The sequence below is a fragment of the Mustela erminea genome, chromosome 12 (assembly GCF_009829155.1).
Source record: "Mustela erminea isolate mMusErm1 chromosome 12, mMusErm1.Pri, whole genome shotgun sequence".
In the NCBI taxonomy this organism is placed as follows: domain Eukaryota; kingdom Metazoa; phylum Chordata; class Mammalia; order Carnivora; family Mustelidae; genus Mustela; species Mustela erminea.
The window spans coordinates 24,986,102-25,011,634 of NC_045625.1; the positions used below are offsets into that span (position 1 = coordinate 24,986,102).

The 25,533-nt window shown below is 43.5% G+C and overlaps 1 long non-coding RNA gene and 1 pseudogene across 1 annotated transcript in view; one reads left to right on the forward strand and one right to left on the reverse strand.

Moving 5' to 3' along the window:
* LOC116570197 overlaps nt 1-25,533 on the forward strand; it is a 148,410-nt gene that overhangs the window by 47,584 nt on the left and 75,293 nt on the right. The window lies entirely within an intron of this gene.
* Nucleotides 10,699-10,883, reverse strand: LOC116571290 (annotated as a pseudogene).

Genomic DNA, 25,533 nt, shown 5'->3' on the forward strand with positions numbered 1-25,533 from the left:
GACAGTAAGTTTGCATAAAATATTCAAATTGAGTGTTGTCAACTTTTTACATGAGAAGAAGATTTGCTTCTCGAAATTTTTTATATCAGGTTTGATGCCTAAAATGGCTATATTCAATTCCCGATGAAAAATCTTTAATAATGATTTCTTCAAATTTTGGATATTCGCTATCAATAAAGATGATCGGTGTTTGCATGAGAAGATCATAAAAAATTATTTAAACTGTTTTACAACTGTTCCCAAATTCATTGTTGTTAAAACTATAGTTAACGACTGCAACATTCCATCCTTTTATCAACAAAGTTAATGTTGCAATTCTTAGTGAAAATGCAAATATTCTTCAAATCTAATTGAACTTTTTCATATCTGTTACTTCAAAATGATAATAATGTGGCTCTGGTTTGCAGAACTCTCATGTATCAGCCCTCACTGAAAGGACACATCAATTACAAATAGGCAGACATTCCACACCTAGGGAAGGCCACCACCAGAAGTTCAACCTTCTTGCTCCTCCTTCTCTCAACATAGACAGGTGGCACCTAGGGCTATGCACTGTGCTCCTTGGGCACTGGGAACACAAGCTCCTCTGGAAGCTCTGTGGCCATGTGTCTACAGCAGGCAGTCTGGGTCCATCGTTAGCTGCTAGTATGGTGGTAAGGCTCCTCCTTAGCTCTGCTCAGCCTGCTGAGGCTCAACCGGTAGTGCCCAGTGGTATTCATTACACTTCTGTCTGCAGGGACTGTGGGGTATACAGAATGTCACTCATCTGGGGCCATCCTCTGCAGAGCCCCAAATAAGGCTGCTCTTGGGCACAGATGACCCGTACAAGATCTTTGGCAGCCCAAAGACTTGGGGATTTAAGCTCTTGTGGCACACCTGTAACTCATTCATGGCACATGATTTGACCAGGTGGGAAGCTTTGGACTACTCGGGCAGGAACCAAGCCATGCTCTTCCTCTGTTACTTATTGAATCTATGCATGGTGGGCTCTCCTACCTCCTTCCTCTTTTACTTCCTGCTGAAAGGATTGGTTAAGAGCATTGGTTATCTCCATGTGGCTTTCATTTCTCCCAGATGGTAATCTGACCTTGTCCACTATTCTCCTTTCACACTAAGATGCCTGGGATACTCAGGGCGCCCGGGTGCCTCAGTCAGTTAAGCGTCTGACTCTTGATTTCAGCTCAGGTCATGATCGTCAGGGTCCTGAGATTGAGCCCCCCATTAGTTTCAGTGCTGGGAGTGGAGCCTGCTTAAGATTCTTTCTCTCCTTCTGCCTCTCCCCGCCTGTGCTCTTTCTCTTAAAAAAAAATAAATAAATAAAAATATGCCTGGAATACTCAGCCCAAGGCTTGGGATCAAGTGTGGTCTTTTTAGTGGTTTGATTTGCTCTGCTTCCTTTGGTAGTTGGTGCTGCTTCACACTGGTTTTCCTTTCACATCAGTGATAACATCTCACCCTTGGGTTTGGGGAATGGAAGACGCCGAGATTCAATGAGTGGGAAGCAAGAGGATTTAGACCTCATCTTCATTCTTTCTTCTCTTACAAGGGCTTTGCATTGGAGCATGCACCCACTTGACTCACCTTATCAAGCTCTTAACTAGCTATTAATAAATTCTATAGATTTCCCCCACTTGGTCACTGAAAATTAAATGGCTGTTGTATTGGAGGTTCCTACTGGTACAACATCAGACAGTCTAAAGACCATATTAAGCCATATGCAGGGATTACAGAGAAGGTAAATTGAAAACCACAGCTCACCAAACCCACAGCCATATCAAGAATATAAAATGGTTGAAAAAGTGGAGATTTAGACAAAATTGATGAGGATTTCTTTAGAGAGAATTGTGGCTGTGCTGTGAGTCCTCATTCCCCATTCAAAAGAGCTTCCCCTTTCACTTTGTTGAGGGAAAGGAGTTCTAATGGGACCAGAGAACAGTTAGGGGAACACGCAGGCCTGTAGCCTGACCCCACACCACTTCCCCACCCAGGATATTACAGTACGACTCCTGAACTATCTCGCTGCTGTGGCAGCAAAGCAAAGGAGAATTATTCTTTCTTGGGCTACTGACCTTCACTCCCATATTCTGTCAGGTCAAAGACCGTGTGTTTACCTGGCAACTTGGGCCGGGCCATCTTGTAGTATCCGTCCTGTCCAATAGAGTTATCAAAGTGGAAGAAATGGCCTCCATAGAGGCTATGCCTCAAATTTTTCTGGATTCTTAGGGGCAGAGGAGTGAGCAATGCTAGACCAATGGACCTTTTGCCTGGGTCAAGGGAATGACCTGTGACTGCTTCCTGGCAAATTGTCCCTGAACGTGACTTTAACATCTTCCCATCCCCAGGGCCCAACCCGTTTATGATAGTCAGGTTAAGCATTTTCTGCCACTCTTACCTTTCTTTCCCACCACCTATACCCACCTGATCCTGCCTTACCCCAACCCCGAGGGGATCAGAAACTGCAGGTGACAAGCTGGGAGAAGGGAGAATTGGCAGGTGGAAGAAGCTACTACACTTGTTCCCCTTCCTCCAGCCCCGCCCTCCCAGTGAGGCCCTCGCTGGGAAGGCGGGCAAAATCATACCTTCAAATGAATTGGCAGCTTTTATTATTATCACAAGAGCCTCACCTTTTTAATCACCAGGTTTATACTCTATCTACAACCTAAAGTGACTGTCAGACTTGATCCGAAAAGGATCCCAAAATCATGAGATTGCCGGAGTTTTCACCCCACTGAATACAATTTGAAGGGGAGGTGGGAGACAAAAATAAAAAGCCACTATCTGGTTTCATTCCATGAAATCTGTTTGTTCACGGTGTTGCTTACCACTTCTTAACATACAGTCCGTCGGCTTGGAGCTCTGCAGGGATGGGAGCCTTGGAGCAAACCTTACGTGGAGCTCCAGCGTAGAGTCATAGAATGTCAGGTTTGGAAAGAAGCCCGATGTCGTCTATTCCAAGTGACCCCCTCCTGCTATTTTGAGCCCCTCTGCCACATGCCTCCCGATGCTTAGCATACCTGTGTTTGATATCTGCAGAAATAAGACGACTCACATCTTCCCAAGATAGTTCACTCCCTTTTGAACAAGGCCTTTCATTTAGCTGATCGTTTCTTTTGTTATGCAAAAGCTTTTTAGTCTGATGTCATCGTATGGTTATTTTTGCTTTTTGTTACCTTTGCTTTTGGAGTCAGGTCCAACAAATCATTGCCAAGAACAACGTCAGGGAGGTTTTCCCCATTATTTTTTTCTGGGCGATTTACAGTTTCAGCTCTTCTGTGAAAGTCTTGAATCCATTTCAAGTTAATTTTGTGACCGATCTAAGATGGGGAGCCAGTGTCCTCCATCTTCGTGTGATTATTCGGTTTCCCCAGCACCATTTATTGAAGATGCTGTCCTTTCCCCATTTAGTATTCTTGACTCCCTTGTCAAATATTAGTGATCATACAAGTGAAGGTTTATTTCTGGGCTCTTGAATCTGTTCTGTGGGTCTGTGTGTCTATAAGCAAGTACCATACTGTTCAGATTCCTATACCTTTGTAGTGTAGTTTGAAACCAGGAAGTATAATGTGGAGGTTTAGGAGACATTGGTTTAGGGCTGATGGACTCTTCCTTGGATGGTGCCTGTTTATTCAGGTCTCTGGAAACTTCACCCGCTCCCTGAACCTCTACTTCCCATATTGTTGTTTCCACCACAACGTATGGGAATTTCTCTCTATATCTGTGAGCACCATGAGGTCAGTGGTTGTCTTGTTAATTTTTAGTTCCACAACACGAAACTCAGTATTGGAAAAGTAACAGGTGCCAGTGAGTCCGCTTTCCTCCCCATCACTGCATAAGCCAGAATCTTCACTGGGTGTGCTTCTAGCTGTTCCTGTTCAGTCTTCTGAGAAGAACTCTGATTCCTGGAACAGACGGATTATCCTTTCTTTGCTGGTAAGCCCCATTCCTAGGTTTGTCTATCCAATTCTAAAGACACTTCAGTTTTTAAAATTGTACTGCCAAGAGGATGAAAATATCTTTCCAAGGTCAGTGAGTCAGGCTGTTGGGTCAACCGGGAAAGAAATAGGTGAGTTATGATATATCCTATGAAACTCTGTCTGTAAAATCAAGCCATCCTATTCTTGATATTTCCCCCTCATTCAATGGCATTGTTTTCTTTGGAGAAATAGAAAATTGATCATTCAGACTCTGGGCAGAAGAGTGAAATGGCCTGGCTTTGGAGATAAGAGGCAGTTTGCTGCCAGCCAGCTGCCGGGCCTTGCTATCTAACAAACCTGGGTTTAAGTGAAAACATCGTAGGCCTGTGGCTGTCTCTGTTTCCAAAGAGAGCTATTTATTCTGAGCCGTAGCTTTTCCTGTTGTCAGTGTTGTTTTTGAAAAATGGTGTGTATGTCCTTCTTACTTTGTGCTTCTTCCCTTTCTGCAGCTCCAGCCTCTGCCCCAGGAGAGCCTCATAACCACTCATGAGGTTCTCTCAACCCTGAACTCTCCTGCCATCTTTTTCTTTCTTTCTTTCTTTCTTTTTTGGATTTTATTTATTTATTTGACAGACAGAGATCACAAGTAGGCAGAGAGAGAGGAAGGGAAGCAGGCTCCCCCGTGCCCCCCCGCCCCGAGCAGAGAGAGAGCCCGATGTGGGGCTCAATCCCAGGACCCCAGGATCATGACCTGAGCCAAAGGCAGAGGCCTTAACCCACTGAGCCACCCAGGCACCCCTCCTGCCATCCTTTTCAATCCACCCCTCACACCACATACTTACCAAAGGCCGGTTCTGGCCTACTTGTCAAGAGCCCCCATGGCTCACTGAGTAAGGGCCAGGTGCTTGAGCATGCCCTTGTAGGCCCTCTACCTTTTGTTCTTTTCTTTTGTGTTCTTCCTGCTCAGCCAGTTTCACCACCAGCTGCTCTGTGATCACGTCCTCCCTTTTCGTAGAGTATCCAGTTTCCTCCCTTAGAATGTGTCTTCTTTCTGGTTCCCCGTGCTCTGCTGTCATCCTTCAATGTACAGAGCTGGCATTACCTTTTCCTTGAAGACTTTTTCACTCTCTTTCTGAGAGTGGGATGTCTCTCATCACAGGGTTGTTGAAAGGATTGAATAAGATTAATGCATAAAAGCAGAGAGTGATTGCCAAAGGCTGAGGGGAGGGGGAAATGGGGAGTTAATGTTCAATGGGTAAAAAGTTCAGTTATGAAAGATGGGCAAGTTCTAGAGATCTGATGTACAACGCTGTGCCTCTAGTCAACAATACTGTACTGTGTATTTAAAGATTTATTTAGAGGGTAGATCTTGTGTTAAATATTGTTGCCATAATACAATGAAAAGGTTATGTATGTGGATATGCAAAGGCAAGTGTCTAGCACGTACCAGGCACAATATTCCTTTTCCTTTCTATTTTTAATTCTTTGATCTCCAAGAGCATTTACCCATTTACTTTGTACCATAGTTATTTGTGTGCATGTCTTAATTGTTGTATACATTCAATAGTTGTGTTGTCTTGAGTAAGTTGCTAAGTTTCTTTAAGAATCAGTTTTATCATCGAGCCTGGGTGGCTCAGTGGGTTAGAGAATCAGTTTTATCATGTGTTAGGGGAAAAAAAAAAGAAAAAGAAAAAGAATTACTATCTATCTGGTCCTAGGGATGGATTAAATGTGACAAAACATGGGAAAAGGTCTAGCATGCTGCCAGATACATGGTAGGGGCTCCGAGTCCTACAATGGTTTTATTTCTCTATTGAGGGTGGTGACTGCAGTGTCTACATGTTTGTGACTCTATGGCACAGAGCATGTAGCCTGGTGCACAGTCAGGCTAAGTAAATATTTCCTGAATGAACGAATGAGTGGAAGGAAGGAAGGTAGGAAGGTTAAAGACAAAACAGAAGGACTAGCCCTCTTAGTTTCCTCTCTAATACAAAAGGTTGAGGGGTTTCAACTCAAAGACAAGCATCTCCAAAGAGAATAGGAATATCTCTTTTTTTCCTAAGCCTGTGCAACATTTTCAACAGCAGCTGCAACCTTGCAATTTGAAAGGGAGGGCCGTTTAAAGCTCCTAACTTCTACAAGTCAGTAGTTGATACACCAGCAATGCCATCTCTGTTAGAGAAAAAATTGTTTTGATACTTGCAAAAGTGGTAAGGAAGACTTTTTTCCAGATTATTATGGTATGGGTCAGCTCTATTGCAACAGAGGAGGGAGATCAAGCTGAACTCTGGCTACAGCAAGGACAAAGGGATTTCTAGCCAAGGAACAGAATGAAGGGGTCAGGAGATAAAAAAAAATTACTAAGGACAGACATCAAGGGTAGGGGAATTCTTGCCAAACTAACCCAACAGGATTTTTGCTAAAGGAAGGTCAAGGATTGAGGCATCAAAGGTGGGGAATGAGGAATTTGATCAGATATCAAGGGTAGATCTTGTGTTAAATATTGTTGCCATAATACAATGAAAAGATTATGTATGTGGATATGTAAAGGCAAGTGTCTAGCATGTACCAGGCACAATATTCCTCTTCCTTTCTATTTTTAATTCTTTGATCTCCAAGAGCATTTACCCATTTACTTTGTACCATAGTTACAAAGGCGTGGGGGGGGGGGGCGGATTCTCACTAGATCTAACAGCAGGACTCATGATAAAACTGGGCTAGGCAGACTGAGGACAGGATGGTGGCCAGGACAGGATGGAAGGTCCAGTTGAGAAAAGGGCCCTGAGGAGCCCAGCTATGATTTGGTCAAGGAGAGAGTTTTTGCCACCTCTCTCTTCTCACATAGGACGGAGCCTCTGAAAGACGGCTGCTGGAAGCCATTGGTGTACTCCAGCTGGAAAAGCAGGCGTGGAGCATGTGTCTGCCCTAGAAGTTCGGAAGCGTTTGGCAAAATGTAAACATTCCTGTCTTGGGGTTTTCATTTTTAAGAGGGAGAGAACACCTCTTTTCCTTCCAACCACCTTGGTGGGCATATGAGTTTCCTGTGACCTTTGCAACAAAGTACCAGAACATTGTTTTGAAACAGCAGAAATATTCTCTCACAGTTCTGGCGGCCAGAAGTCTGAGATCTCTACAGCTCCTTCAAAATCAAAGCCTCAGTGGGGCTGGACTCCTTTTGAAGGTCCTTGGGAAGAGTACCCTCCCTGCCTCTCCTGATGCCTGGTGACTGCTGGCATTCCTTGTTTTTGGCTGCATTGCTCCGCTCTCTGACTTTAGATGAATGTCTTCTGTTTCTAATTTCCTTCTGCATCCCTCTTATATGAGTACAATATGTGTTAGCTGGCGGGGGCTGCCCTCACAAAATACCACAGAGTGGGTGGCTTAAACAACAGAAGGGGTATTCCTCACAATTATGGAGGCTGGGAAAGTGAAGAGAAGGTATTGGCCGATTTGATTTCAGGTTCGAGTTCCCTTCCTGGCTGGCAGACAGCTGCCTTGTCCCTGGGTCCTCACATAGGGTGTGTGTGTGGGAGGTGCAGGGAGAGACAGAGAGAGAGAGAAGGAAAGAAGTCCACTAGTCCTCTCACACTGGGACTGCATCCTCATGACCTCATTTAAACTTAATTACTTCTTACAAGCCTTATCTCTCAGTACAGTCCCACTGGGGATTACAGCTTCAGTGTCTGAATTTGAGGGGTACACAATTCAGTTTGTAACACGTGTGATTGCATTTTTGATCAGTTGGATAATGCAAGATAATACACCCATCACAAGAATCTTAACCTAATCACATCTTCAGATCTTCAGATCTTCAGATGTGATTACCTTTTTTATTACCTTTTTCAGAAAAAGGTAATATTTACAGGTACCAGGACTGGGACCTCGTATCTTTGGGTGGCCATTATTCAGCCTACTTCTAGCCAGCCAAATGCATCATAAGAGCCTGGATTTATAAAGCAATTGGATGCCTTCATGGAATCAATCAAATCCCAAACATTATAGATTTATTTATAGATTTATTGACATTAATTCACAATTATGGTCCTCAGGGTTATTTCCAAGTTCCATCATTCTAGAGTTTTGTTGCTTTGAACTTTGCTGGCATGGGTAATGACCGGGTACCTTTACTTAGTTTATTGGTCCTGACCACCTAGATGTTTAATAAGTATCGAATTTAACATAATTATTTTCCTCCCATCAGACTTATTCCTTCCGTGTTCCTTCATGTCTGTAAACGACAAGGCATCCATCCAACAGCTCAAGCCAAAAGCCTAGGAGCACTCAATTCCTCTATTTTCCCTGCCCTTTAAATCCCATGGTGATCTTTACTCGGCATCAAGGAAATACCAATCAAAGCCACAATGAGATACCACCTCACACCGATCAGAATGACCAAAATTAACAAGTCAGGAAACAACATTTGTTGGTGAGGATGCAGAGAAAGGGAAACCTCTTACACTGTTGGTGGGAATGCAAACTGGTGCGGTCACTCTGGAAAACAGCATGGAGGTTTCTCAAAAAGTTAAAAATAGAGCTACCCTATGACCCAGCAATTGAACTACTAGGTGTTTATCTAAAGGATACAAACATAGTGTTTGTTTCAAAGGGACACATACACCTCAATGTTTATAGCCACAATGTCCACAATAGTCAAACTATGGAAAGAGCCCAGATGTCTATTGGCAGATGAATGGATAAAAAAGAGGCTATACACACACACACACACACACACACACAATGGAATATTACTCAGCCATCAAAAAGAATGAAATCTTGCCATTTACAATGATGTGGATGGAACAGAGGGTATTATGCTAAGTGAAATAAGTTAGTCAGAGAAAGACAAATACCATATGATTTCACTCATATGTAGAATTTAAGAAACAAAACAGACGAACATGGGGAAGGGAAAATAAAATAAGATGAAAACAGAGAGGGAGGCAAACTAGAAGAGACTCTTAACTATAGGAAATGAACTGAGGGTTGCTGGAGGGGAGGTGGGTTAGGGGATGGGGTAGCTGGGTGATGGGCATTAAGGAGGGCACTTGATGGAATAAGTACTGGGTGTTGCATGCAACTGATGAATCACTAACTTCTACCCCTGAAACTAATAATACAGTCTATGTTAATTAAATTGAATTCAAACTTAAAAAATTTTAAATACCATTGTGATCTTTAGCAAACAGTGCAGCATGGGAACCACCAATCAGAACAAATTCAGACTGTAGAGTTGTCTAGTGGGGTCCCTACCATGCCAAGCATTGATATTTTACTTCTTGGTTCTAGAGGAAGTCTGGGTGTATTGGGGTGTTGGGTTGGGGGCACCACTTGGGAGCTCTCTGCTGTGACTGTTTACCAACTGGTATAGAAATATTTCGATATTTTGGCCACTGGGAAGACTCTCCAAAGACTTGTGTGAGCTAAATAGCTGTCCTGCCCACATCCACTTACCAATTTCTGTTGCCTTTACATCCCAAAGTATCTCACATCTGGCTACCTTCCATCTACCTCAGTGGCTGCTGCCCCAGAACCGGCCACCATTGTCTCTTGCCTGACCTACTGCACTAGGCTCTAGGGTTTCCCTGCTCCCAAGCACACACCTCTACACTCTGTTCTCCAAGCAATAGCCAGAGCAGTGTTTGGATAATTCAAGTTGTAGGATGTAATCCTGCTGCAATGAATCCTGTAATACATAGTATAGAATGCAAATTTCTTATCCTTACCTGCAAATGGCCTCTTCGTTCGGTGTTTCTTTATCTCTCTGCTCTAACCTCATGTTCTCTGTTGTCTTTCATTCTACCCAGTAGCCTTCTTTCTATGTATTCTTCCCTCCCCACCCCTTGGCACCAGCAGTTCTCTCTGGAATGCTGTTCCTGACTAGATCTTTGCATGGCCATCTCCTTATACGGAGCCCAAGCCAAGAGTCAAGTGTCATCCTATTGCATTGGTTATAATAAGATGAGATTTGTACAATACTTTTTGTTTATTTACTCAAACTTGTATTGAGGTTTATTACTATGAACCTGGCCCTCTGCCAGGGACCAAAGTGCACGGATGAATAAAACTATGTTGTTCTTCTCAAGGGCCTCAGTTGAGTAAGAGAGCCAGAAAAGTAATTTCAAAGACTTCAAGATATTTATGGTACAGTGCAAAAATTAGTTATAATAGTAGTCTTGTGGGAAAATAAGGAAGGACGTAGCTATTAATAACTGTGCCTGGGGGAATCCAGGAAGGGTTTAGAGTAACTGACTTTTTACCTGGATAATTACAGTGGAAAATCCTTATTTTAGAATGAATGAAACTGAACTAAATTATACCATTCTATTTAAGACCCAAGACTTATCTGTGTTTGGTAAATATTTAAACATGAGATATTCCTGGTTTTCATACACAGTTTTAATGGGCATTAAATATATTCAGAATAGGTGTCTTTATATTTTTAATCCATTAGCGGGATAAGCACTTCTCACTTAGCTGACTTGACAACAAAGATTGATGGAGCAAGTAGTATCAGGAGTGGAGACCTTTCAGTTGAAGAGTGGGTGTTCTAGTTTTTCCAGTTGAAATGAGGTGAGTAGAAGGTCATGGTCACACAGTTGACCTGTTCCATTCCTGAAATAAACTTGATGAAGTTGATCCCTTATTCCTTGGACAGGTAGGCACATTCCTAATTGTCTTTCACATTTCCAAGAGTGGATGTCTTTTGCTTTTTCCCCTAGCTTTCTTGGGATATAATAGACATATTGGATTGTGTTATGTGGAAGGTATACAATGTAATGATTTGATACATGTGTATATTGCAAAATGATTACCACAGTGAGTTTACCTAACACATCCATCACTTCACATAATTATACTGTGTGTGTGTGGTGAGAGGATTTAAAATCTCTTCTTTTAGCTATTTTTAATTAGCAATAATCGCACCTTGGATAAACATCATTGGCTATGATACTGCCACTGCACAACGCTTTTAGCTATTTTCAAATATATAATACAGTGTTGTTAACTATAGTCACCACGCTGTGCATTATATTCCCAGAACTTACTCAGCTTGTAACCGGAACCTTGTACTCTCTGACCAACATCCCTCCTTATTGACCCCCCCCACCCCGCAACCCCTGGCAACCACCACCAGTCTCTTTTGTTTCCATGAGTTCAGCCCTTTAAAATTCTACATAAAAGCGAGGTCGTATAATATTTGTCTGTCTCTAACTTATTTCACTTAGAATGATGCCCTTGTTTTCATTCCATATTCATATTGTCACAAATGGCAGGATGTCCTTTTTCCCCCTTTTTTTCTCATGATGTTCTTTTTTATGGCTGAGCAATATTCCAGTGTGCGTGTCTGTGTACCACATTTTCTTTATTCATATATCTATTGAAGGGCACTTAGGTTATTTCCATGTCTTGGCAAGTGTGAATGATGCTGCAGTGAACGTTCTTTGAAATAGTGATTTCCTTTTCTTGGGCGTCTCTCTCTAATCAGTCTTTGTAGAGAAAAGAGAAATGAGAACATGTCCAAACTTGATTTTACTACATATTTACTATAGCACAACCACATGGTCTTATTTTTCTCTTACACTTCTCTTTCCCAGTAGTCATCAGAATTTGTAATTGTGTGTGATAATTTTTGGATTTTTGTTATTGTTGCTGCTGAATATTTGTTGAATATCTGTGTCTCTGCTACATTGGAAACTCCATGAAGGAGGACATTTCTTTTTTTAAATTTTTTTATTTTTTATAAACATATAATATATTTTTATCCCCAGGGGTACAGGTCTGTGAATCACCAGGTTTACACACTTCACAGCACTCACCATAGCACATACCCTCCCCAGTGTCCATAACCCCACCCCCCTTCTCCCAACACCCCTCCCCCCAGCAACCCTCAGTTTTTTGTGAGATTAAGAGTCACTTATAGTTTGTCGAGGAGGACATTTCTGTGGTCTGCTGCTGTATCTCCATATTGAGCACCTAACATATAGTTGGTGCTCAGGTTAGATTTATTCAACAAATGAATATATGACTAATCCTGATAGTTGAGTAAAAGAGGGTAATTGGAGGATTCACTAAACTAAAATATAATGGGGGTTGTGAGGACGCCTCTTTAGAGGGTTAATCAGCCTGTTGTAATTCATAGAGATATTTCAACTGGATGTGAATTCCAGGTGCCCACCCATTCTGGTATTTTCTTCCATAGGGATCATTTAAATTGGACTTCTAGGGTAGGAGGTACTAAAAATTATAGATCGTGGATATACCATTTGTTTACTCATTAAGCAAGTATTATTTGCTCCTAACAGAAGGGAAGCATTGCTAGTCATTCCTGTATCTAACGGTATATAAGATGGTTCCCCCTTTACCATAGTTTTGCTTTCAGTGGTGTCAGGTACTTGAGGTCAATTGTGATTTGGGAGCAGAGGATGTTCCTTCTGACATATTGTCAGAAGGTGAGTAGTGGCCTGATGCTAGGCACAATGCCTATACCGTTCACCTCACTTTATCTCAAGTAAGCATTTTATCATTTCACATCAGGACAAGAAGAAGGGTGAGTAGGGTAAATAAGGTATTTTGAGAGACTACATTTACGTAACTCTTATTGTAATATATTGTTAGAAGTGCTCTCTTTTGTTACGTCATTGTTGTTAGTCTCTTATTCTGCCTAATTTATCATAGATATGTACGTATAGGAAAAAACAGCATACAAAGGGTTTGGTACTACCTGTGGTTTCAGGTATCCACTAGGGGTCTTGGAACAAATTCCCCACATAAAAGGGGGTGCGTGTATTATTATTTATTGACTATACTCAGGAATATTCATCAGGATACATTTTAGTAAATGTATCCTGAAATAGATTGTGATCGTGATAGATTGTGATAGATTGTGAAATAGATCATTTCACAAGCATTTCAAATTTGGCAAATAGATCATTGAACAAATAGGCTTCTTTTTACTCCTCTGGGTATCAGCTCTACGTGCCTTTTGGTGGAGAAGCTTACAGTGTCTTTGCCAATGAAAAAGGGTTGTGATTCACCCAGATGGTTTGGATGGGGCTCAGTAAAGTCTCCTGGGAAGTCTGCGCCTTGGTATCCCATCCTGTCATTAGGAATTGATTGGATGTAGTCTGATCATGGACATGTTTTAGGCTCATTTTAGTAGAAAATGATAGCTGGAAAGTGTTGGTACCTTTCAGCCAAAGATCATCAGGAACACATTTACATTTGTAGTTGAAGTTAGGTTTCTTGGTGTAGCAGGCAGATGCTCCCCCAAGATTCCTGCCCCCTGGTGGACAAGCCTTATACAGTCCGCTGCACCCCAGTCTAAGTGAGACCTGTGAAAATGTTGGAATGTCACTCCTACAATTAAGTTACTAATCAGTCAAAAGGCAGATTATCCTGGGTGAGCCTGACCTAATCAAGTGAGCCCCCGAAGGAAAGTGAAACATTGGGGAGATGATCCAATTGGGCTGGGAAAGAAACCCAACCATGTTGTGAACTGCTTATGGAAGGGAACCATGTAGCTAAGATGTGAAAATGGCCTCTCAGAGTTGAAAATGACCCCCGGTCAATAGCTAACAGATAAAAGCCAATAAGGAAATGGAACTTCAGTCCTACCACTACAAGGAAACAAATTCTGTTGACAACCTGGGTGAGCTTAGAAGGACCCCAACCTGCAGAGGAGAACACAGGCCCAGCTGACCCCTGATTTTAGTCTTGTGAGAGACTTAGAAGACCCAGCTAGCCTATGCCCAGACTCTTGTCTCAGAGGAACTCTGAAATAATACATTTCTACTGTCTTTAAGCCTCTAAATTTATGGCAACATGTTATACGGTAACACGTAATAGAAAACTAATGCAACTGGTTCGTTGCAACAAGGGAGACAAAACAAAATGGAGACACTTAGAGCATCTCAGTTATTTTTTATTAAGATTGGATGTAGAACATGGAGTACCTCCCACCTGAAGAATGAGTATCTAGAAGATCTTGAAGAATGAGTATCTAGATTAGAATGACATTTGGCCACCCCTGAATTTTGTATACTTCAGGATACTATCAGTTTCTGGGCTAGAACTTGATCCAGTAGCTCTCATTCTTGACCATCTATTGGAGTCACCTAAAGGAACTTTTTTTTTTTTTTTTTAAGATTTTATTTATTTATTTGAGAGAGAGAGAGAGAGAGAGGTCACAGGTAGGCAGAGAGGCAGGCAGAGAGAGAGGGGGAAACAGGCTCTCCACTGAGCAGAGAGCCTGATGCGGGCCTCGATCCCAGACCCTGAGATCATGACCTGAGCTGAAGGCAGAGGCTTAACCCACTGAGCCACCCAGGCGCCCCTAAAGGAACTTTTTAAGCCATCTGTGCTGCTGCTCCTCCTACAGACCAAATATATCAGACTCTCTGGAGGTGGCATCTGGGCAGTGGTGTTTTTAAAAATTTCCCCCAGGTGACTTCAGCCTGAAGCCCAGGTCAAGAACCATTGTCTTAATCCAAAGATGTCATAACATCACATTGTCTGTGGTGATGTCAAGTAAATTATGAATGTCTTTAAATGGCTGCCCACAAGAATTACCTGGGGAGCATTAAAAAAGAAAAAAGATGCTTTGATCTAACCGCAGACCAGTGAAGTTAGAGTTAAGGGGTGAGGGCCTGAACACTAGCACCTGAAGTAGTTTCTAGTGGCTCTAATATGCAGCCTGTGTGGGTCTGTTGTATGGGCTAAGTATGGATGACTGTAGGCTTCAGGAAAGGAAGAACCTCAAGAGAAAAGTAGCTTGCTCCCACTTGTGTGATTTGAGGGACATCTCCTGTGGTTGGCAGGGTCTGACTTAGCTCCCTGCAGGCTCCCAGACTCTAGATGCTGGGGTATCTTGCCAGTATCCCAGTGCCAACTCTCCTCTCCCTAAACCGGTTAGTTCCTCATTATGCTCTCATCCCAGACCTCCGTTAGAGTAGATGTCTCCACATGACCTGGAACATGGGGTAGGAAGCATAAAGATCCCCATCTCCAGTCCTTCTCCCTTTACATGCCGTGTACCTTGGCCCTTCAAATGGACCCCGTCTGGCTATGCAGTCTACACAAGGATGGTTAAGTGTAGCACCCTGGGCACCAACACCACGTCCAAAACTGCCCCAGCCTCCTCTTGTTTGCTTCCCTCTGCTTTATTTTATTTTATTTTTGATACTTTATTTATTTATTTGACAGACAGAGATCACAAGAAGGCAGAGAGGCAGGCAGAGAGAGAGAAAGGGAAGCAGGCTCCCTGCTGAGCAGAGATCAATCCCAGGACCCTGGGATCATGACCTGAGCCAAGGCAGAGGCTTTAACCCACTGAGCCACCCAGGCGCACCCCCACCCCACCCCGCTTTAAATACTTCGTGTAGCTCTGGCTCCTCCCTACCCCTTTAAAGGGGTGACAGGAGGGAGTATCACAGGGTTGTTAAGAAACAGACTTTGGAGTCACATCCTCCTGGGTTTGAATTCACCACTTGTTTCCTAAGTGATCTTGGCCAGCCACTTGACCTCTCTGAGCCCGAGTTTCATCTGTTTAAAATAAAAAGGTCAAAAATACTAATTTCATAGGTTTTTGTGCAGATTAACTCATGGTTCCATGTAGGAGGTCTAGAACAGAAACTGGCGTACAGTCAGACTTAATAAACTACATTTTTGTTATTGTTACTGCTATTATTATCCAGCTTGGGAATTCCAGCTTGACTCTGGTCTCCTTCTGGAAGCACGGTTCTCAACATTGGCTTTACTTTGGAATATTTATTCTAAGGAGTATCAAAAAAATTCTGGGAGGGCACCTGAGTGGCTTAGTGGGTTAAAGCCTCTGCCTTCGGCTCAGGTCATGATCCCAGGGTCCTGGGATCGAGCCCCGCATCAGGCTCTCTGCTCAGTGGGGAGCCTGCTTCCTCCTCTCTCTCTCTGCCTGCCTCTCTGCCTACTTATGATCTGTCAAATAAATAAATAAAAATCTTTAAAAAAAAAATTCTGGGGCCTGGGCCCCACTCCAGAGATTCTGACACAATCATTCTGGGGTGTGGCCTGAGTCTTGATTGTTTTAAATCTCACCGGTGATTCTAGTGAGCAGCCCAGGTTGAGAACCAGGGCAGTGGTTCCTAAAAGGTAGTCATATGACCAGAATCATCCACAGTACAGTGGAGCTTGTTAGAAATGCAGGTTCTCAGGCCTCATGCCAATCCTCCTGAATCAGAATTTTGAGAGGCAGGGCCCAGTGATGTCTTTTCATTCCTCCAGGGGATTCTGGTGCTCAGTCAAGTTTGAGATCTGCTATGAGTTTGAGATCTGCTACTGTGGAGAACCTGCCCTCTACCACACAAGCCTCTGCTGGCTCTCTGGCTATGGGGAGACCTCTCTTTTTGGGGGGGAGGACCTTTTTCCTTTCAGTAATGGTGTTGCTCCTGAGTTTCAGCCTGCGTATTGGAGGATCAAGTTTAAAGCTGGTCCATCACAATGGGGCATCTGAGTGACTCAGTGAGTTAAGTGACTGCTTTAGGCTCAGTGTCTGCATTCGTCTCAGGTCATGATCCTGGGGTCCTGGGGTCCTGGGATGGAGCTCTGCTCAGCGCAGAGTCTGCTTCTCTCTCTCCCTCTGACTCCTTCACCCTGCTCACGCTCACACTCATGCGTGCTTTCTCTCAAACAAATAAATAAGAAAAATTTTTTAAAAAGCTGGTCCATTACTTAAAGAAAATGGACACACGCATAACTGGATTAACCAAGAAGAATGCACATTTACATGTGTTCACTTTCATCTGGCATAGTTTTCAGCAAACAGTAGCATCAGACAATTTTGCCTTATGCTTTGTTTTAAATCAAACAGAGGAATTTACCAGCTTTATTTTCTTTGCTTTTCATTTTTCTTGGTATTTAATAGCAAGCACTAAAAGGGATCTTGACATAATTAAGCAAACATTAAAGTTATCCATTGTTGTGAGCTGACCTAGGCTCATTTGCCTGTCAAAATGATTAGCTTCTTTTTGTTGAATGCTCCTGGTTTCCAATGGTTAGAGGTGTGTGAGGGCAGTAGGTCTCCTTGCCCAAAACCTTGCTTCTGGCTGATGTGTTATGAAGCAAGCAAGTCTTGAGCTAAATTAAGCCACAACAAAAAAATAAACAATCAAAACCAGAACAGAAAATAGATACAAAGATCAGTCTGTTTGGTGAGCCCACTGAAGTGTGGTCTCTCTGGCCTTGGGGTTCTACAACCTGAAAGGCTTGCTTTGAGGCAAAAATGCCGCAAGGTTCTGATCATTGGCTAGACTTTTCCAGCATCCCTGGTATTTTGGGTGCTGGACTTCCCTGGGTATTATAGGATATTTTGCAACCTGGGATTCACGTTCTCTTAGCAATCCTCCCCACAACTACTATCCCATAGTCATTGTGATGATCCCGGAATGTCCTTGCCCCCACAATTCCACATCTCTGTAATCTGATAAATATAGGGATAATGGGATCAAATGGGGTTCTTTACAGAAAGTCTCACTCCAAAGGTGTTAGGTTGCAGGATTTTGAGACCAGATTTGTCAAAATATTCCGTTAATGCAAGGCAGAATGCTTCTTGAATAGCTCACATTTTGCCACTGAAACATTATTTCTAATATCCGTCATGCTAATTAACAAGCTCAATGTGCTGCTTCAGATAGTGGTATTTAAAGCAAGCACTTGTCACGGTGCTTGTAGCTGGAGTTGGAGCGGGGGCTCCTGATTAGGGTCTTTCAAATGCTAACCAGACACCTCTGGAATGTGGATTCTTGATTAGGGTACTTCACATATTAATTAACTGTTTCTAGGGTATAGATTACTTTTAATTTACACCTCATATTTGTCAGTATCTATGCTGAGGCATGTGGATGTCAATGACAGATAAGGTACTATACTTCAGAAGGGAAAGCACTGGTGTGCTGGGGGTGGAAATTAGCACACGTCTGGTGGGTGGTCCAGCAGCATGTGTAGGAAGGCCGTGGAACGCGTATTACCTTTGACCGGGGCATACTGTGACCAACTATCTCGATTTACCGGAACTGAGGGCTTCCCGGGATTTGACGTTTCCATTGCAAAACCCAGGATGGTCCAGGGCAAACCAGGACAGTGGACTATACCTACCAGTGACTCCGCCTCTCGATATCTGTCCCCAGGTTAAACAAGTCTGGAAAGGTTTTGGATAGGAGGTGTTCATCCTGAAAGTGCAGACTTGGAAACAAGTTACAGAGTTAGCAATGGGGAATCTGTTGAGCAAATTTTGGTGTATGCATCAGATGGAGTATTTTAGTCCTAAAAACTCATGTTCCCTGTATTTGTCACCTTGGGCTGCCCTACTGAAATACCACAGATTGGGTGGCTTAGACAATACAAATTCATTTTCTTCTTTAGTGGTCCTAGAGGCTGGAAGTCTCAGATCTAGGAAGACCTGGCAGAATTGATTTCTGGGGAGGGTCTCTTCCTCAGTTGTAGCTAGCTGCCTTCTTGCTGTGTCCTTAGGAAGCAGAGAGTGTGAGCCAGCTCTCCTGTGTCTCTTATAAGGACACTAATCCCATTGGACTAGGGTCTCCCTTTATGATCATATTTAGCCTTATACCAAACCCAGTCACATTGGGGGTTTAAGGCTTCAACATACGGATGTTGGGAGGATAGGATTCAGCCCATAGCATTCTTGAAGACCGCTTGTGGAGAAGAAGGATGTACACAATATATTGGTAACTGAAGCCACCACCAGTGTGTATGGTATGATTCAGATGTTGTCTAGAAAGCAAGTGAGAAGAAAACATATGCATCTACAGGAAGACCTGAAGACTAGACAGCATGTTTAAAAAATAGAAATTAAGGTGATTTTAATTCTTTATACTTTTTGTAGTTTTCAGTAATCTTTTGTATTCCAAAATTTTAAAAGGTTAACATGTGGTATTTTTAATTAATTAATTAATTAATTCATTTTTTGAGAGAGAGAGAGAGAGAGAGAGAGACATGCGCGCATGCCAGAACAGGCAGGGGGAGGGACAGAGGGACAGGTAGTGACAGAATCTTAAGCAGACTCCCTTCTGAGTGTGAGCCCATCGTGGAGCTCTATCTCATGACCTGAGCTGAAATCAAGAGTTGGAAGCTTAACTTACTGAGCCACGCAGGTGCCCCTGCAGTACTTTTTAAATAAGAAAATTGTATTTTAAAAATATAAACCCTGGGGCACCTGGGTGGTTCAGTCAGCTGAGCTTCTGCCTTTGGCTCAGGTCACAGACCCAACATCCTGGGATCAAGTCCCATGTCGGGCTCCCTGCTCAGCCGGGATTCTGCTTCTCCTTCTCCCTGTGTCCCTCCCCCCGACTCATTTTCTCTAAAAAAAAAAAAAAAAGTAAATAAAAATCTTAAAAAACAAAACAAAACAAGCTCTGGTTACATTGCTATCAGACCAGGGGAGAACGGGTATGGTATCTTTTAGGGAGGAAAACGGGGCCTAAATTGGTGGTAATTGGAAACAAACAAATGAAGAGGAAATCTAGGATGTTTATGTAGCCCTTAATCAAATATTCTCTGTATAATTTGGCAAACTGAGCCTTGCTGTCTATGACAATGGGTGGTGGTTTAACTTGTGGTGTTGGAAACTGACCATGATGGCTGGAATCCCACTGAGCAAGTTTCTGTCTGTCCTGGTTGTCTGTCAATGGGAAGAACTCTAGTGCCTATGCCACTGGCTTGTTGTGAGTTCAGAGTGAGTTATTTCATGAAAGTAAGGCAGCTGCCAAGGAGAAAGGTATTCAACAAAATAACTATTGCTTCCATTATTATCCTTCTCCTAAGAATGGCTGACTCTGCATCTTAGAAAACGCTTAGAAATTCTTCTTACCCCATAGCTTTCGACAGCATTCTCCCTGTCTCTTTAGTACGGGTTTGTTCATTGTTGTTAGACTTGTTAGATTTGACAGATAAACATGGGACCCCCAGGTAAATCTGAACTTCAGATAAACAACAAATAATTTTTTAGTCTAAGTGTGTTCAAATATTGCCTGGGGCATACTTACACTAAAGAAATTATTCATCGTTTATCTGAAATTCAAATATAACTGGGTGTTCTCTATTTTACCTGGCAATCTTAATTATTATAGATGTGACAACAGCATCGAAAAGAAAGTCAACAATTAAAAAAAAAAAATAAAAAGAAAGAAAAAAAGTCAACAATAAACCTTTCCTGAGATCCTTCTAAGCCTGCCCCTACTGAAATCCTGGTGCTGGCATTGCCTTTATAGTGGGGAGCGTGTGAAATAACCGACGTGTAGGTCTTGGCTTGGCACGTGACATGTAGTACATGCACAATAAATCAGGCAGCAGAACCTGCCCATTATTACCCATGTAGCATGACATGGGTAACATGTCATCTCTCTCTCTTTTTTTAAAGATTTTATTTATTTATTTGACAGACAGAGATCACAAGTCGGCAGAGAGGCAGGCAGAGAGAGAGGGGGGGAAGCAGGCTCCCTGCCGAGCAGAGAGCCCGATACGGGGCTCGATCCCAGGACCCTGGGATCATGACCTGAGCTGAAGGCAGAGGCCTTAACCCACTGAGCCACCCAGAGGCCCCCATGACATAATCTCTTGAAGCTACAATATCCTCAGATATGAAATGGGGCTAATGATAAGAACTGCTTCACTGTGAGAATTAAATAAAATGAGATACGGGCTGCCTGGGTGGTGTGGTCGGTTGAGCATGGAGTCTTGGTGTTGACTCAGGTTGTGATCTCGGGGTCGTGAGATAGAGGTACTGGAAGGCCCCAAGCTCAGCAGGGAGTCTGCTTGAGGTTCTCTCTCCCTCTTCTCTGCCCCTCCCCCAGTTCACGCAGGTGCACGTTCCCTCTAAAATAAATAAAATCTCTCTATATCAATGAATCAATGAATCAATCAAAGGAGATCATTCTCAGCCTGTGGGAAGCCTGGCCTCCGGGTGTGATGTGAAGGTGGACTGCAGAGCCCAGTAGCAGGGAGCTAGGTCATTCCCAGACTTTGCAGTGGAGAAGTGAGAGTCACGTTCTCCTGGCTTCCCCAGTCCTCTACGTTCATGATCTTTCTTGTCTGGAGAGAGAGTAAATACAGCAGGAAAATGGTCTTCACTTCACTTCCTCCACTCACACCTGGCTGTGGGTGTCTAATTGGCAGAACCTAATTTGTAGGCAAACCCTAACGGCAAGCGAGCCATGGAGTGGAAATGTTGATTTCCAGCCTCTTTTGAAGGGAAAGTGTACTAGGAGTGGGAAATGATGCTGAGAGCATTGGCTGTGGTTCAGCCCAACAAAATGTCATGACAGTGAAGGTTGCTGTAGGAGTAGCTATGTAGCTATGTAGATCAAGAACGAGAGATCCTGCTCCCTTCCTGTAGCATTCGACATTAGCCCTCTTGCTGCTAGGGGACTCTTTGTATCTGAACCCCAGCCTTCATTCTCCTCTTCCACCCCCTTCCTCCTTAGGGACCAGTCTCAATCCCAACCCCCATTCTAGGGTGAGACTTGATTTTTGGTGCCGGATTTCTCAGGGCTGCCAACCTGAATTTCTATGCATTGCCTTTCCTGGCTCTCTTGTCTTTGCATCCTGCTGCCAAAGAACTTTCCTCTACTCTTTGAAGTGTGCCCTTTACCTCCAGATTGTACTTTTTCCTATCACCCGGAGCTCATCTGCTCTGGTCTATCCTGCCTGTGACATTCCCCATGAGCCTAGTTCAATTTGCCAGACCCATGGTTGTCCCCTCTTACTATGTTAAGGGTTATGAGAGAGAAAAAGTCCTCATGGACCAAACCCAGGCAATGAGAATGTCAAGCTATCCTGAGCGTAGCTATATCCTGAATGTTCCTGGAGAGGGGGAGTGATAATAGCTCTCGGCTCCAGTCCACACTGTCAGCCAATCACTCTGCGCATGAAACCGATGCTGAATGCTTAAGGAACAGCAAACCACACCGTTTGTTAAAATCACAGTGCATCCCTTCTGCTGCCAAAGACGGAACTGTAATTTCCCTCTCCTCTCAAAATAAATACTTCGCGTGGTTCTGAAAAATTTTAGCAATTAGCTTGTACCATCACCTTTAATTAGCCACTGGCAAACACAATTAAGATAATAAAGCTTACCGAGGGGGAAGCATGAATAAGCACCAGATTCTAAATCTACTGGGGAAGTGACCCTGATGAATCATTTAATAGCCACCATAATGTAATTTTGCAAGTTTGTTGTACACACACCACAGAGAACATATTAAGTGGGTCTGAGCCATAAGAGAGTCTTAATGATTAATTTGCCATATGCTCCTGAAAATCTCATTTTTTTGACAAACAATACACATCTACCCTTTTTCTTATTAATAAAACCATCAGGAAAATCCACTTTTCTTTCCATCTCACTAATGCTTCCCTCTAACTTGCATGGATATCTAGGGATTGGTCTTTTTTTTTTTTTAATTATATCTAAATTCCCATGGAAGTTAGTAGAACACAGCTATTTACTCTCTTATGTATTTGATTTCAATTGTTGGCAATTGCTTTTTAATCATTTTTTATTGGCTATTCCACAGTGACATCATGGGGAAGATAATTGTTATTCCTTTTTATTTACAGAGTAAATGGTGCCACAGGGTTAAGTGGCAGTCCCCAAGACCTCTGCAAGGGAGAGTCTAGATTAGAACCTAGCTTTAAGATTCTCAGCATTTCTGACACAGAAGGAGTGGGAATGGAAAATCACTACCCTGAATGACAAAAGTAGGGAGTCTGGCCTCTGAGCAAGACTATCACCTCTCTGAGCCTCATTTTCCAAATCTGTAAAATGGGCTTATCAGTAGGACATTGTTGGGAGGATCCAGTGAATTGTGGCTATAGACGGCTGTGGGGTAGGGCGCCTGGGTGGCTCAGTCAGTGAAGCGTCTGCCTTCGGCTCAGGTCATGATCTCGGGGTCCTGGGATCGAGCCCCGAATCCAGCTCCCTGCTCAGCAGGGAGTCTGCATCCCCATTTCCCTCTGCCCCTTCCCCCTGCTCATGCTCTCTCTCTCTCTCTCTCTCTCTCTGTCTCAAATAAATAAGTAAAATCTTGAAATTAAAAAAAAAAGGAAGGCTTTGGAGTTGTACACATTAAGGGATGGCAGTGTCACTGGAAGGAGAAGCTCCTTTTTTCCTGTCCCCTTCTACCGGATGGGTGTCTGACTGGTCTCTGGGCAGACCGAGGTGGCGATGGGTCTTGCTCTTCTTCCAGGAGGTCCATTGCCTGTGGGAATCTGCTGCTAGACGCACAGTCAGCCACGATGAGGACATCACTGCTCTTCTCTGTCAGGCTCAGATCCCACAGTGCTCAGCTGTCTTCAAAGCAAAGTGCGTGGGTTCCCAATGAATGTTCAAGCAGGTCTTTACTGCAGGGTGTCCTGGTGATTACTTCAGAATTTTACAGAACATGGGGCAGGCAGAGGTGGGTTTGGGGAACAGATCTCAACCTCGCTACAGTGCCCCTTGCTATCACAGAGGGGATGAGGCCTCGCTGCTTAGGGGCAATGGGTGAGGATAAGAATATCCTTATATGGAGTCTGTTCTGGCCTGGAAAGCTCCCCAGATCACCCATCCCCTTCCTGTGCTGCTTATGACTGTCTCCCTTTAACTCACAACCTGTGGCAGTTTCTCCATTGTTTCAAATCCTCTGTGATGCTGCTTCTGAAAAAAATGACCAGTTTCTTTTCAATCTTTCTTAATGTCTGGCAGATTTCACATTGTCCTGAAAGATTCTAGTTAATTAGATGGTACCATCACTTCTAATTGGCCATTGGCAAACATAGTTGAAGTAATGCTTATCAATGGCCAGGTTCTTCTCTGGCCTATACAGTACCTATTTTCAAATTAGAAAAAGTAGCCCCCTTGAGTGGGCACAATGCTTAGGACCTGAGCAGTATCTTTGTGGGAGAGAGAAAGGTGTTCCTTACTCCCCGTGGGTGAAGTGCTGACAAGGCATATGGTTTGGACTGCAGAGAGCATGCTGTATTTCCCTATCCCCCACTCAAGGGTTTTTGTGCAGTTCACAAACTGGACAACCATACATAGAGGTCCTATCATTGGCTTTTATTCTCACATACAGCTTGGGCCGAGGAAGGGTGGGCTCTTTGTCAGGATTGGGGGGCTCTCCCTGTCCCTCCCAGCACACAGGTGGGGACAGTGGGCTTGGATTATATTAATGAGGGTGGAAGAGGGTGTTGTGGGTTGAATTGTGGCCCCCCAAAAGATATGTCCAAGTTCTAATCCTGGGAACCTGTGAATGTGACCTTTTGTGGAAAAAGCATTCTTGCAATGGAGTTATAACTTAAGAATCTTGAGGTGAAATCATCTGGATTGCCTGGGTGGGCCCTAAACCCAATGACAGCTGTCCTTGTAAAAGTAAGGCAGAGGGGTGGCAGAAGAGTAAGACTCAGAAAGGAACACAGGGAGAAAGCCATGTCAGTATGGAGGCAGAGACCTATACACCTGCAAACCAAGGACCCCCAAATGATTCACCAAGAACCACCAGATACGAGAAGAGGCAAGGAATAGACTCTCACCCCTGCCCCACCAGGACCAGAAGCAGTGTAGCTCTACTGACCCCCGATTTGGAGCTCATGGCCTCCAGAACTGGGAAAGAATGACTTCCTGCTGTTTTCAGTCACCTGGGTCATGGTCATTTGCTGTAGCAGCAACAGGAAGCTAATGTAGGGGACTGAAGGCAAGATTTGACAGTTTTCCTTTCCGAATTGTCACTGGTCCTCTCCTGGAGTACCTAAAACCAAGCACATTTCATCCTGTGTGGACTTCTTCCCTTCCTTCTGACCCTGGCTGTGCCCAGCTTGGGAAGAGAAGTTCCTCCTCATTTTAATGTAGTTATTATCTTGAAAACCCACACTGCTTTTATTGGATTAAAAACACAGAATCAGCATAATTTCTGTCCTCCTCAAGTTTATTCAAGAAATTAATATTTCTCCTATTAACATACTTTCTTATGAACTCACCTCATAGCCTTATTTTGCCAAGAATATTTTTTTATCTCTGGACTAAGTTCTTTTCAAACCACCTTTCTTGAACTTGCCCTTGGCAGTATGAGAGAAGAATCTCAACCTACCCTTGGACAGATTTTTTTCTTTAAAGATTTTATTTATTTGACAGAGATCACAAATAGGCAGAGAGGCCAGCAGAGAAAGAGAGAGGAGGAAGCAGGCTCCCTGCTGAGCAGAGAGCCCAATGTGGGGCTCGATCCCAGGACCCTGAGGTCATGACCTGAGCTGAAGGCAGAGGCTTAACCCACTGAGTCACCCAGGTGCCCCCTTGGACAGATTTTAAGTACTTCTTCTTCTTTCTTTGAGAGAGAGAGAGAGAGAGAGTATGCATGTGTGCGAGCGTGCAGGCAAGCAGGGGAGGGGGTGTAGGGGTGGGGGGGGCAGGCAGAGGGAGAGAGAGAAAATCTCAAGCAGGCTGCATGCCCATTGCTGAGCCCAGTACAGGGCTCAATCGCACAACCCTGAGATCATAACCTGAGCAGAAATAAGAGTCCAATAGTTAACTGACTGAGCCACCCAGATGCCCCCGATTTTAAGCTCTTCTAAACCATTATTTCCCCTCCAGGCTGTG